At 35.3% G+C, this 14,253-nt stretch overlaps 1 long non-coding RNA gene across 1 annotated transcript in view; it reads left to right on the top strand.

Annotated features, from left to right (window-relative positions):
* The first annotated feature begins 1,708 nt into the window (after nucleotides 1–1,708).
* Nucleotides 1,709–14,253, top strand: part of LOC141553649 (uncharacterized) — a 60,194-nt gene continuing 47,649 nt past the window's right edge. The window contains exon 1 of the long non-coding RNA XR_012485573.1: nucleotides 1,709–1,763. This is a non-coding gene — a long non-coding RNA (uncharacterized LOC141553649). The remainder of the gene's footprint in view (nucleotides 1,764–14,253) is intronic.

Below are 14,253 nucleotides of genomic sequence, written 5' to 3'. Positions count from 1 at the left end.
TTTGTCTTTTTCCTTCCCTTTTCCCTCCCCCAGTTAGCAAGTGATCCAATATGTGTTCAACATGGGCACTTCCTCTATATATGTTTCCAGAAATATGCTGCACAAGAAAAATCAGATCCAAAAGAAAAAAAATGAGAAAGAAAATCAAATGCAAGCAAATAACAACAAAAAGAGTTAAAATACTATGTTGTGGTCCACATTCAGTTCCTACTGTTCTTTTTGGGTGCAGATAGCTTTCTTCATAGCTTTCTTCATCACAAGACTATTGGAACTGGTCTGAATCATCTCATTGTTGAAGAGAGTTGAATCCATCATAATTGATCATTGTATAATCTTATTGTGTATAATAATCTCCTGGTACTGCTCATTTCACTGAGCATCAGTTCATGTAAGTCTCTCCAGGCCTCTCTGAAATCATCTTGTTGATCATTTCTTATAAAACAATAATATTCCATAACATTCTCAAATATAAAATTCAAGAGAAGCATAAAAAGGTAAACAGAAAAGGGAAATCATAATTGTTTCCATTCTTACATGGGAAGATGATAATTAAAACTCACCAGAACTTTCTAATTACTAGTTAGGAATATATGTAGATGGGACATAGTTGTGATTTGAATGTGAAGGGATGATAGCTAAAAAATTAAAATTGACTGATGAGAGACTAATGTGCTGGGAGAAAGGGAAGGGGAGAGGTAGAATAGAATAAATTATCTCACATAAAAGAAGTAAGAAAAAGCTTTTACAATGAAAGGGAAGAGGGGGAGGAGAGTAGGAAATGAGTAAAGCTTACTCTTATTAGAATTGGTTCAAAGAGGGAATAACAAGCACATTCAATTCGGTATAGAATTCTATCTTACCCTACAAGAAAGGGATAGGGGGTGATGGTAATAAGGAGGGCAGATTAGAGGAAGGAGAAGTCAGAAGCAAAAGGGAAAGGACGGTGGAAAAATAGGGACAGAATAAAATAAATGGGGGAATACAGTTAGCAATAGTAATTATGAAAACAATTTTCAGGATAATTTCTCTGATAAAGGCCTCATTTCTCAAACGTATAGGGAACTAAGTCAAAATTATGAAAATAAGAGCCATTCCCCAACTGATAAATATTGAAATATATGAACATTTTTCAGATGAAATAATCAAAGCTATATATAACCATATAAAAATGCTATAACTCACTATTGATTGGAGAAATGAAAATTAAAATAATTCTGAGGTACTCCCTCATACCTATTAGATTGGCTAATGGGCCAGAAAAGGAAAATGACAAATGTTGGAGGGAATGTAAGAAAAATAAAACATTAATGTATTGTAGGTGGAATTGTTAATTGATTCAACCATTCTGTAGAACAATTTGGAGAATTATGCACAAAGGACTATAAAACCACACAAGCTCTTTGACCTAGCAATAATGCTATTAGGTGTGTGTCCCAAAAGAGATGAAAAAAAGGAAAAGCATCTATATGGACAAAAATATTTATGCCATCTTGTAAGGGCCCTTTAAATGGGTGGCGCCACAGTGCAATAGGAGATTGAGTGGCCCTGAAGTAATCTCTGTGGATATTAGGACTGCCCTGTGGGTGGGATCTTGGCCATACTGAGATAGCTTTGTAATGGGTGACAGCTCTCTTGCTGATTGGCTGTGTGTGTGACCTCACAGGCCCTTTATAAGCTCACTGCAGACAACAGTTGCTCTCTCTAACCTGGCTCCCTAACCTGGGGTAGCCTAGCCAAGCCAAGTGGATAGATAGCCCAGAGAGGTAAGAAGTTTGGTAGTGAACATGTGGGTCTTCTGACCAGGTGTTCACTAGAGAACCAATAAGTCAAGGCATCAAGTCAGGGCATTATGTGAGTAGGTATAATGAAGGCTTTTAAGATTACATGTGGCTGCCCTTGAGCGTGCTACTGGTTATTAAATTATAGATTCAAGAAATTGTGGCCAGAGACTTTTGAAGGCCTCAGAGGAGGCGAGCCGGGTAGAGTTGACACTGCAAAGGTCAGTGGTCAAAGGTACTCTGTTGGGCCTCGGACAGACTAGTAATTGTAACTGCCAGGAGGGCATGTTACACCATCTCTTTTCTGGGGGCAAAGAAAATGGGAAACAAATTAAGGTTTGTGAATGGAATACTATTGTGCTATAAGAAATGATGAGCAGGTAGAAAAACCTGGAAAGACTTCCGTGAACTGATGCAAAGCAAAACGTATTATGTGTGCATGACTTAGCTATTCTCAGCAGTACAATGATCTTAGAAGATTCTGTAGGACTTCTGATGAAAAACATAATTAAAAAATTTTTTTTTTATTTTTCTTGAGTTTTTTTGGTGGAATGGGAGAGATCTATGCTGTCTTTTACAATGTGGCTTTTTTCTTGTTTTTATCAATATCTTTTTTCTTTTTTCTAATTGTTTAATTTTTAAATAATAGATTTTTATTTTCAAAATATATGCAAAGATAGTTTTCAACATTCATCCCAGCAAAACCCTGTGTTCCAAATTTCTCTTCCTCCCTTTTCCATCCCATACAACGTGGCTTTTATGGAAATGTTTTACATGACTATAATATGTATAACTACTATATTGAATTGCTTGCCTTCTCAATGGAGATGGGATGGAAAGGGATGAAGAGAGAGAGAATCTGGAATGCAAAGTTTTAAAAACAAATGCTAAAAATTGTTTTTACATGGAACTGGGGGGAAATGAAATACTAAATTAAAAAAAAAAAGAATATTTGAGGATCTGGGAATGGGCTATAATGAGGGCCTCAGAAGCCTTCTCCCATGCTAGTACACATAGGGACTATTTACCTATGGAGATTTGAGCACATGTACTGGTCTAGGTGAATTTGTGGCTATCTCTTCTGTTTTGTATCTCTTTCCTGGAGAAAATCATTATGCAAATAATGATTGTGAGATATAAAAGTGTAATGGAGGGGCTGATGCTCATATGTAACATTATTATCCAGGTTCATCTATATTTGTTGGCAATTCCTTAGCCTATTACTTGATTTACTATGGTACTCATTTTTCATCATATGTTTGGATATTTCTTAATTAATTACTAAAATTGAACATCTCTCTTATTAATTATTCTAATAATTAGATTGTAATCCATGCTCTAGTTTATTAGATATTTATACACAGTTGCCCATATTTCTTTATATGATTCATATTTATATATCAACCCCCTAATCTTTTGGGCTTAAATGAATATTAAAGTAACTAGCTATACAATTTATTATCAAGATATTTACAATAATATTAAATTAATTATTAGCTGCTATGTTTGTCATAAGAAAGATCTTGAACAAAATTTTACTATCACTATAACAAAATTTCTTTTCACGAATCTATCACAGTTTCACCATTCAATTATCTCAAGATACCCAGCAAAAATCTTCTTTTAAGAGTTCTTTTTCACCTTCTTCATGAGATAATGGTTAAATAATTCTTTTTATTCTCTTTTTCTGTACTTCACTTAGTCTCTCACCAACCATTACAAGAAAATGGTCTCTTCACAAATGACAGTGAGAATTGTCAAACCCTCAGCATTTTGAAATCTTTTGAAATACAGCAGTAGTATCTAGTCTTTGTAGTAGAGCTGATTCAAGCTGGTATTAAATTACTCTGGGTTTTTTTTTGAGATTTTTAAAAAAATAATTTATATGTTGGCCATTTTCTTTATTATTTCCTTTTCATTGTTCTTAGCTCCCCCCTCCCCATTTTATTGTTATTCTTATGATTTTAAACGTTCTTCAATTTTTTCTTTTATTTGGTCTTATGGTTTTCTTTCCGGTATCGATTCTTATCTTACTTCCTTGAATGTATCTTTTATCCATTTGAAGACAGATATCAGGATATCATACATGGCTTTTTTTCCCCCCATCTGGATTGCTTCTGGTGCTTTAGCTGATTCAGTTGTTCTGTAAATTTAAAAACATGTGTCAGCACTCTGATTTGCTCATTTAAAATTTTTGTTGATTCTTTTTTTTTTTTTTTTTTTTTTGTGCTTTTCAAAAACTGTCTTTACTTTCTCTTTTGGACGAGTATGTGAAAAATCTGATTTCTCTTTAACCCTGTAGTTCTGCCATCTTTGACTAGTTTGTGTACTGGGATTTTCATTGGTAATTTTTAGCTTAATAGTCCAAATCATCTTATTAAAACGTACTTTGAGAAATTATACAATGTTTACCCTTCACTAGAGACTTACTATGTGACAATGAATTAATAATACATGAACCACACATCATGCATTTAAGCAATTTAGCTAAGAGAGCACTTTGAAAGTAAATTAAATTGATATGGATATCAGCAAATGTAAACATTCAATAAAATTTGAATAAAACTCAAAACACAAAGATAATCCAAAACACAAATTTGGATGGATCAATTCAAAACAAGTAAACCCAAAACAAAGATGTAAAAGAAGACCTGAGTATATAATAACCTACATATTTTGAATGGATCCCAAACCTGAGGGAACCCCAAATTCTCTTTATATATTCTAATAGGATTCTAATAGAGTTAGTAAGTTTAGAATGACATTCTGGATTCAAATACTCTAGTTACTTAAAGTTAGATTAAAACTATAATAATTTATAAAATTTCTGAACAATATAATAAAACATTTTCCATAAATGCCTAGAATTTTCTCTTTCATCTCTGTCTCTTGACTTACCTGTCTTTCTTCAAGAAAGCCATTTTGAATTCTCTTTAATACTAATGGCATCATTCTGTTGGTTATATCTAATTTATCATTTATAAATTTCATTTACACATAGTTGTTTGCATTTATTCTCCCTATTTAAATTGTGAGCTCCTTGAGAGCAAGGACTGTATTTCACTTTTCTTTATGTCTCCAGTACAAAACAGTGTTGGTCACATTGATTGGATACAGCTTCTAGGGGAAATGTGGCAGTACCCCTGAAGCCATGGGGCCCGGACAGTGCTGTAGTTCCACAGATAATGCTGTTATCTGCTGCTCTGTGATAATAGGGTTTATGAGACAAATGGTGAGATCTCTTCTGTTTTCCACCTCTAGACCATAAAATTCAATATTGAGGGACATAATAAAATTAGCATATCAGTGACATGAAGCACCAGATCTCTCGGTCCTTTTCCTGTAAATTTTCTTCTTTCTCCTGGTCCATTTTGGAATTTAGCCTGCTGTGGCCAGTGTAATAAATCTTTGTCCCTAAGTTGGAGACAAACTGAGTTTACAAAATCTTTCACCATACCTGGGACACTAGCCTGGGAACACTAACTTTGTTGGAGTGTCTTTCACTCTCAACAACATAATAGTCACTAAATAAATATTTGTTCACTTGACACTATCTGCTAAAGTCCTGGGAACAGAGAACTTATGTCTGACTGGACTTCTGGGTTCATGAAATATGTTGTCCAGTAGAATGTATATGTTGGATAATTAAAATGTGGGGGAACAGGGCTCTCTTCTAGCAAAAGCATTTAACAAAAGTGAATCTGTAGGTGCTAAAAACTGGTGCAAAGGTAGTGAGTTAAACTGAGAACAAGGATAATAAGCATGACTGAGAAATGCTTTTCTTCGGAGATTACCTTCCATCTATTCTGTCTATATCTTGTGTGTACCTTGGTATTTACATGTTGCTTCCCCCTTTAGAAGGTGATTTCTTTGAGGATAGGAACTCTCTTTTGTCTTTCTTTATTTCTCTATTTAGCATAGTGCTTGGCACACAGTGTGCCCTCAATTAAGTGCCGGTTGACTTTATATTTCAGATATTTCTAGGACCAGCTTTATAATTTTAATGTAATTTAATATTTCATTTAGTAAATATACCCTACCTTCTACAAAGATTGTATCCTGAGTAACCATTCTATCTCGTATCACCTGCCTATTTATCTCTTACCAAATTAAAGAAAGGGCTCCTGTGTAGAGAAAATCCTGTAGTCCTGTAACTTACACTATGAAGAATATAAAAGTAAGTGGCTGCTTAATACAATTTTGTTGTAGGGAAATTGATTTTGAACAATGTACCATACTTCAGTTGATGTTTGGGAATTTGCTACCTTTTCCCTTTCATTATATGCTCAGACATAGGGAGAAATTGTTCCTTTGGAGACTCCTACCATATCTTTTGTATTGTAGCTCGCATGAAATACCACAATATTTCTCTGGCTATGTACACAGCAAACAGAGCCTGAGCAGATAATCTTATTGTTAGCTCACAGTGCCTCTTTATTTATTTCGGTCTTAATAGTACTTTATTTTCCCCAATATATGTAAAGTTAATTTTCAGTATTCATTTTTATAAGATTTTGGGTTCTGAATTTTTTCTCCCTGCATTTCTTATCTTCCCCTTCTGATGCTGGTTATACATGTACAATCTTTTAAAACATGTTTCCTTATTTGTTATGTTGTGCAAGAAAAATCAGAACAAAAGGGTAAAAACCATGAGAAAGAAAAAGCCAACAACAAAAAAGGGTGAAAACACTATTCTGCCATCCACATTCAATCTCCATTGTTCTCTCTCTAGATGCCAATGATACTTTCCATTCTACATTTATTGGAATTATTTTGGATCATCACATTGCTGAGCAGAACTAAGTCTATCATAGTTGATCGTCACACAATTTTCTGTTATTTAATGCAATATTATCCTGGTTCTGTTTACTTCATTTAGTATCTGTTCATGTAAGTCTTCCCCCACCCCCCTCGGGCTGGGGTTAAGTGACTTGCCCAGGGTCACACAGCTAGGAAGTGTTAAGTGTCTAGGGTCAAATTTGAACTCAGGTCCTCCTGAATTCAAGGCTGGTGCTCTGTCCACTGCGCCACCTAGCTGCCCCTCATGTGAGTCTTTCCAGACTTTTCTGAAATCAGTCTGTTCATTATTTTGTATAGAAAAAATAATGTTCTATTACATTCACACACCATAACTTATTCAGCCATTCCCTAATTGGTGAACATTCACTCAGTTTCTAATTTCTTGCCACTAGAAAAAGATCTGATACAAACATTTTTGCATGTGTGGGTCCTTTCCCCTCTTTTATGATCTCTTTAGGATACAGAGTCCAGTAGCGAGAATTTGGATCAAAGCCTATGAACAGTTTTATAGCCTTTGGGTATAGTTCCAAACTACTCTCCAGAATGACTGGATCATTTCACAACTCCGCCACCAATGAATTAGTGTATCAGTTTTTCCATATCTCCTCTAACATTCATCATTATTTTTTTCTGTCATCTTAATCAATCTGATAGGTGTGAAGTAGTACTTCAGAGAATCTTAATTTGTATTTCTCTAATAGATAGAGATTTAGAACATTTTTCCATGTGATTATAAATGACTTTAATTTCTTCATCTGAAAATTGTCTATTGATATCCTTTGCCCATTTGTCAGTTGAGGAATGATTTTATTCTTATGAAGTTGACTCCATTCTCTATATTTTAGAAATGAGACCTTTATCAAAAACATTCATAGTGGGCTTTTTAAAAAAATTCTTTGCTACTATAAATTTAGCAAGCATGAATATTTTGACATTCAAAATAAAAAAATATGGTATATTAAATTGTGAATTTTTATTACATACAGTTCAGAAATCATCCACTATACTATTGTGTATATTAGCCACTTTTTTTTCTATCAGGTACTCCAGCTTCCAACATGAAACTTTATGTTCTTGATTTATGAAAGTTCAACCCATCCAGACTCATCATGAAATTCTATATTTGCCTCCCCATTTCTACCTTTAGCTTAAAAAAAGGGACAATAATCAAATTAACACTACCATTCATAGAAAGTACATATCAATTGTTCGGAGACTCTACAAACATTTCTGTAACTTCCAATGCAAAACACCTTTCCTGGCTATCACTTCCTTATATTTTGCTTTCACTTATGAGAATATAACCTCATAGATTGTCTGGATTATTGTGCCTGTAGCTCTTTTTTAGCCCAATGCCTAGCATAGACTTAAAAAAACTTAAGAAATGTTTTAAGCTTAAGAAATATTTTAAAATTAATTTAAAAAATTGTATGTTATATTTTACATGTATTGGTCAACCTGCCATCTGGAGGGGAGGGGAAGGAGGGGAAAAATTAGAACAAAAGGTTTGGCAATTGTCAATGTTGTAAAATTACCTATGCATATATCTGGTAAATAAAAACTATTTAAAAAATTGTATGTTAAACAACAGTGACAAAATTGCCTTGTGTATGTGTTCCCTTTTAAACCTCTGTCTTCTTACATGTGCTTTCTTAAAAATGTTTAATACTTTTCCTTCTTTCCATCTCTATCACTACCCACCAGTCCTTTCTTCCCAAACAGGAGTACTTGCTTATAACAAGAAGGTATAAGGGGTAGGGACTGAATCTGTGATGTCAATGTTAGGGAACTCCAAGAGGAGAACTTCCTCTACCAAGCTATTAGAACAGGATTTGAGTTTGGGTCTTCTTGGCTACAAGGCCTTCTCTATCCACAATGCCATGCTGTCTGTCAAAAAAGAATATAGTGAAGAAAAGTAAAGCAACATTTTTATTGAGTCTGAAAATGTATGTCTTATTCTGCAATTCTAGTCCAGAACATTTTGATTTTGATTTTTTTGTTGTTGTTAAGAGATGATGATCATGTTTCATAGTTGATCTTCTGAAGTTATGATTAGCAATTTAATCGAACAGAATTTATAAGCTTTTAAAAACTGCTATTTAAAAATTTAAAAATTGATTTCATGATATTATTTCAGTCATTGTATAAATTATTCTGGTTCTATTAACTAGACTCTGAATCAGTTTATATAAATCTTCTCAGGTTCTCAAGCACAATATATATGTGTCTAGTAAGGATTAAAAATTAGTCATTTGGGAAGCATGATTTGGCACAATTGGTTCTTTGCCTTTTTAAGTGATGGAGGTAGGGGAGAGAGACAGAGAGAGAGAGAGAGAGAGAGAGAGAGAGAGAGAGAGAGAGAGAGAGAGAGAGAGAGAGAGAGAGAGAGAGAGAGAGAGAGAGAGAGAGAGAAAGAGAGAGAGAGGAGAGAGAAGAGAAAGAGAGAGAGAGAGAGAGAGAGAGAGAGAGAGAAACCTTGATATGGTATGAGAAACAAAGGGATAGAGTTTAGCACAGAAATGGAGAAAGTATTAGGGAAAGACACTTAACAGGAAGACAGAAAATAATAAGAAAACAGTGTCAGAGGCATAGAGGAGAGGTTTTTAGTAGGAATTAGAATAAGAAGTAGCATTGATGTGAATTCTAAACCAGCTCATTCTGCTCCCTTGTCAGGAAATGCTAAAGTTCAGTTTTTCCAGAATGTCTTATTGGCAAATAATGATGTGAAACTAGAACTCTTAATTAGCTCCTCAGCCTCCATAGTTAGTAACGCAATCATCCTGTCCCAATCTCTGAGATTGTCTTGATTAGCATATCTTTAGACAAGTCAGAGGTCTGGTTAGTCTGGTAGACTCCTTGGCTTCTCCCAAGCTTCTCTTACATTCTTCCCCTTACTCCTAGACTCTGCCCTCTGGATACCTTAGTGGCAAGGTCCCGACAGAGAGATATAAAGTCTTGTTAGGGAAATAGGTGAGGGAGATAAAAAGAGGGTAATGCTGAAAGAAAATATTATTTCAGTGGGCAGAGGTTTCCTTGGCATAGCATGGCATGGCATGTTTTGGTATGTTAGGTCCGCTGCAAAGAATGAATTTAAAATTGGCTCTTTTTATAATAGAAGCCTTAGCTACAAGGCAAGGCCTGCTCCTAATAGGGGCTGGTCAGTTTGAGCTGGAATTTGAATAGAATTAAACAGAATTTCTAGGCTTGATCTTTCAATTCAATGGGAAGCTTAATCAGTAGTGAGTGTTATCAAGTAGAGACTGTTATCCTCTCGGGAAAATAGAATGAAGCTGTTAGGATGTTTCTCTCAGGCAGGGTCTCCTACAGAGGCTGGATTCAAGGAGAATCTGTCCTTCAAGGAGTTTTAGCGTTTCAGGGCTCCACTCGTCAATATCATCTAGCTTTTTATGTCCACCTTACATCTTCATTGAAATTACAATTCTCTTGACTCATTTATAAGAATTCACTCCATTCTCCAATTGATAAATGGTCAAAGGATATGAACAGACAATTCTCAGATGAAGAAATTAAAATTATTTCTAATCATATGAAAGAGTGTTCTAAATCACTATTGATCAGAGAAATGCAAATTAAGACAACTCTGAGATACCACTACACACCTGTCAGATTGGCTAAGATAACAGGAACAAATAATGATGAATGTTGGAGGGGATGTGGGAAAACTGGGACACTGATGCATTGTTGATGGAGTTGTGAAAGAATCCAACCATTCTGGAGAGTAATTTGGAACTATGCTCAAAAAGTTATCAAACTGTGCATACCCTTTGACCCAGCAGTGCTGCTACTAGGTTTGTATCCCAAAGAAATATTAAAGGAGGCAAAGGATCCATATGTGCAAAAGTGTTTGCAGCAGCATTTTTTGTAGTGGCTAGAAACTGGAAAATGAATGGATGCCCATCAATTGGAGAATGGCAGAATAAGTTATGGTATATGAATGTTATGGAATATTATTGTTCTGTAAGAAACGACCAGCAGGATGACTGGTGCTGAATGAAAAGAGCAGGACAGGAGGTCATTATATACTTCAACAAAAATACCACATGATGATCAATTCTGATGGACATGGCCCTCTTCAACAATGAGATGATTCAAACCAGTTCCAATGATCTTGTGATGAAGAAAGACATATACACCCAGACTGTGGGAACTGAATGTAGTTCACAACATAGCATTTTCACTCTTTTCATTGTTGTTTACTTGAATTTTCTCCTCCTTCTCCTTCTCCTCCTTCTCCTGCTCCTTCTTTCTCCTTCTCCTCCCTCTGCTCCTCCCCCTCCCCCTTCCCCTCTCCTTCCCCTCCCCCTTCCCCTCTCCTCCTCCTCCTCCTCCTCCTCCTCCTCCTCCTCCTCCTCCTCCTCCTCCTCCTCCTCCTCCTCCTCCTCCTCCTCTCTTCTTCTTCTTCTTCTTCTTCTTCTTCTTCTTCTTCTTCTTCTTCTTCTTCTTCTTCTTCTTCTTCTTCTTCTTCTTCTTCTTCTTTTTCTTCTTCTTCTTCTCTAGTTTGATTTGATTCAATTATATAATAATTATATAAATATGTATGCATACATTAGATTTAATATTTTTTTTACCATGTTTAACATATATTGGAAAAATTACCATCTAGGGGAGGGCTTGGGGAAAGGGAGGGAAAATTGGAACACAAGGTTTTGCAAGAGTTAATGTTGAAGAATTGTCCATGCATATGTTTTGAAAAATAAAAGCTTTAATAAAAAAATTTTAAAAAGAAATTACCATTCTCTTTAGAGTAGAGATTATACCTTCAGTTTCTCTTATATACCATCTTGCCTAGCCTACTGTCAATATATAGTTGTGTGCTCAGTAAATACAAGCTAAATTGGAAAATGTGTCATACGGATTGTCATTCCTCTCAGTGAGAGGGCAGGTTAATTGTCCCATTTATTTTTCCTATAATTTCTGAAAGACAAAGAAAGAGGGTCAACTTTTATTTTGGATATTGTTAAGTGATGCTAGCCCTCCAAATTTTTCAGCAAAAACTAATGCTCTGGCATTCCTGGTAACTCCTCAGATGAATAGATCAAGAAAATATAAAAATGCAGAAAAATTTGTTCTTTGTTTTAAAACAACGTGAGATACTGAACCAGTTCTTCTGGAGAATGTCCAAGGGGAATTAGAAAAAAGAATCTCTTTGGATGAGGACTGCTTCTGAGGGAATAAAGAGGAGCTACCTTCAACTTGAAAACAGCCTGAAGAGTTGTTTCCTGTTTTAGTAAAAATTGCATTTATGTGCATAATTAATACTCTGTGGAATATCTGACAGAAAATTAAACATACTGTAATTTTTTTGGTAGCAATTATTCCAAATTATAAAATTTTACGTGCAAGCTAGTAAAGGCTGCAAAGGTTAGTAATTAAAAGATAAACAATCCAGTTTGCACCTTCTAGCTTTTATCTATCTTTTAGATTCAAAAAGAGAAACTCCTTTGTTAGAAATACACTCCTTTTTAAAAAAAAATTAAAGCTTTTTATTTTTCAAAATATATGAGTGGACAATTTTTCAACATTATCTCCTGCAAAACCTTGTGTTCCAATTATCCCCCCACTTCCCTCACACCCTCCCCTAGATAGCAAGTAGTTCCATATATGTTAAACATAGTAGAAATATGTATTAAATCCAATTTATGCGTACATATTTATACAAATATCGTGCCACACAAGAAAAAAAGAAAAGCAAAATAAAATGCAAGCAAACAACAAAAAGAGTGAAAATGCTATGTTGTAAACCACACTCTGTTCCCATGGTTCTCTCCCTGGGTGTAGATGGTTCTCTTCATTACCAAACAATTGGAACTGGTTTGGATCATCTCATTGTTGAAGAGAGAGCCATGTCCATCAGAAATGATCATCATATAGTCTTGTTGTTGCTGTGTATAATGATCTCCTAGTTCTGCTCGTTTCACTCAGCATTAGTTGATTTAAGTCTCTCCAGGCCTCTCTGTATTCCTCCTGTTGGTCATTTCTTACAGAGCAATAATATTCCATAACATTTATATACCACAACTTATTTTCCAAACTCCAGTTTCCAGTTAGAAATACAGTCTTGACACTGAAAATTGGATATTGAGAAAAATTTATTAGAGAAGAATCTTAAGGAATCACTTTATGTTTCTGGCCAGAGTGGACTCTGCTCCTTTTCAGGAAGAGGGGGCTCTGAGCCCGGAAGTGGGAGAAGTTTTAAATTTGCTAGTTTGGCACAATCCCTCCCTTCAGAGACTTCCTGGTTACGATCTTTCTGATACACCCACTTTATATATAAACATATATATATATATATATATATAAAATCCCTCCCTCATCATAAATGGTGGAAAACTCCTCTTGCAAGGTGTTTATTTAATTGTTTAATATTCAATTAGCCTATTATGCAGGCACAAGAGTGATTTGGTCAAGTTATGTCATTGACCCCAACTAGTTTGGGTTGGATGGGGGCTAATATTTTAAGTTTGTGGTTTTTCTCAAAACCACAATGCTCTTTTTGATGAGCTGAATCCACCTGTGCCTTCCTAACTCCCCAATTTCACTTTTGCTCAAGGCTTCTATTGATCACTTAATTATTCTGTGGAATCTTAACCTTCCTTAACCTCTCACATTCTGAAAGCCTCTTGGTCAGTGGTATCCATTAACCTACATTATCTCAAAGCTTGCAAATACTCTGAGGAAACGCAGCTTTTCAGTATTTCTCACAACTTCAATAAATAAAATTATCTTTGCCTAATAGAAGCATATAAATTCATTGCTGTTGTTCAAATGTGTTTTTTAAAAGGAAATAATGAGTTAGATTAAATTTATTTAAAAAAATAGATTATGAAGACAATATGGAATAGTAGATAGAAAGTTTGCTAACCAAGTACTGGCTCAGATATATATATATACACTATGTGACCCTAGGCAAGTCACTTCTCAGTGTCTAGAGAGACAGCTCTCTAAGTTTGGAATTCAAAGAGAAGGTGTCCGTCTGATCTTGCTATGTTTTTTCGGTGAAGAAAAGAGTAAACATCCTGATCCAGTTCTCTTCACCAAAAAAATTATAGATCCAATCCTCTTTGCTAAAAGAACAAAAGGGGATATTTATGTTCTTCCATCCCCTTTTTTATTTTGGATTTTGTCTATGAAATCTTTCCTTTTAGAGTTGGCACATTTTGTAGGAATTTTAAAATGAACCCTTCTGCATTTGATTGGACTTTCCTGGGTGAGGAAAGGAGCAAACATAGTAGGTCTATTTTCACTAGCAGTTCAGAAATTTCAGGAGCAGTGGGATTGAAGGCAGAAGTGAGAGAAGGGGGAGTTGGGTGGGTCAGAAAGCAATGGCCAAACAGCAGAAACAAAGTCTCTAAAAATCTCCTGGGAATGGGCTGGCCTGCATAGGTAACAGAACACCTTTTTCCCACTTGACCTGTGGTGTAGGAGAATTTTATCATGATTGTGATGGAGTGTAGCAGCAGCAGAACTGACAAAGAAAGGCACCAAAGGAAACTTTAGACCATTTATTTCTGATCATTGGAGAGCTAGCAGCTGGGAAGCTGAATGGGAATACAGGAGAGGATGGTGTGTGTGTGTGTGTGTGTGTGTGTGTGTGTGTGTGTGTGTGTGTGTGTGTGTGTGTGTGTTGGGGGGGAATGGATAATGAGGGAAGCAT

Source organism: Sminthopsis crassicaudata, chromosome 2, assembly GCF_048593235.1.
Source record: "Sminthopsis crassicaudata isolate SCR6 chromosome 2, ASM4859323v1, whole genome shotgun sequence".
Classification (NCBI taxonomy): domain Eukaryota; kingdom Metazoa; phylum Chordata; class Mammalia; order Dasyuromorphia; family Dasyuridae; genus Sminthopsis; species Sminthopsis crassicaudata.
Note: the sequence above shows the minus strand (reverse complement) of the source record. Positions and strands in the feature narration are given on the sequence as shown.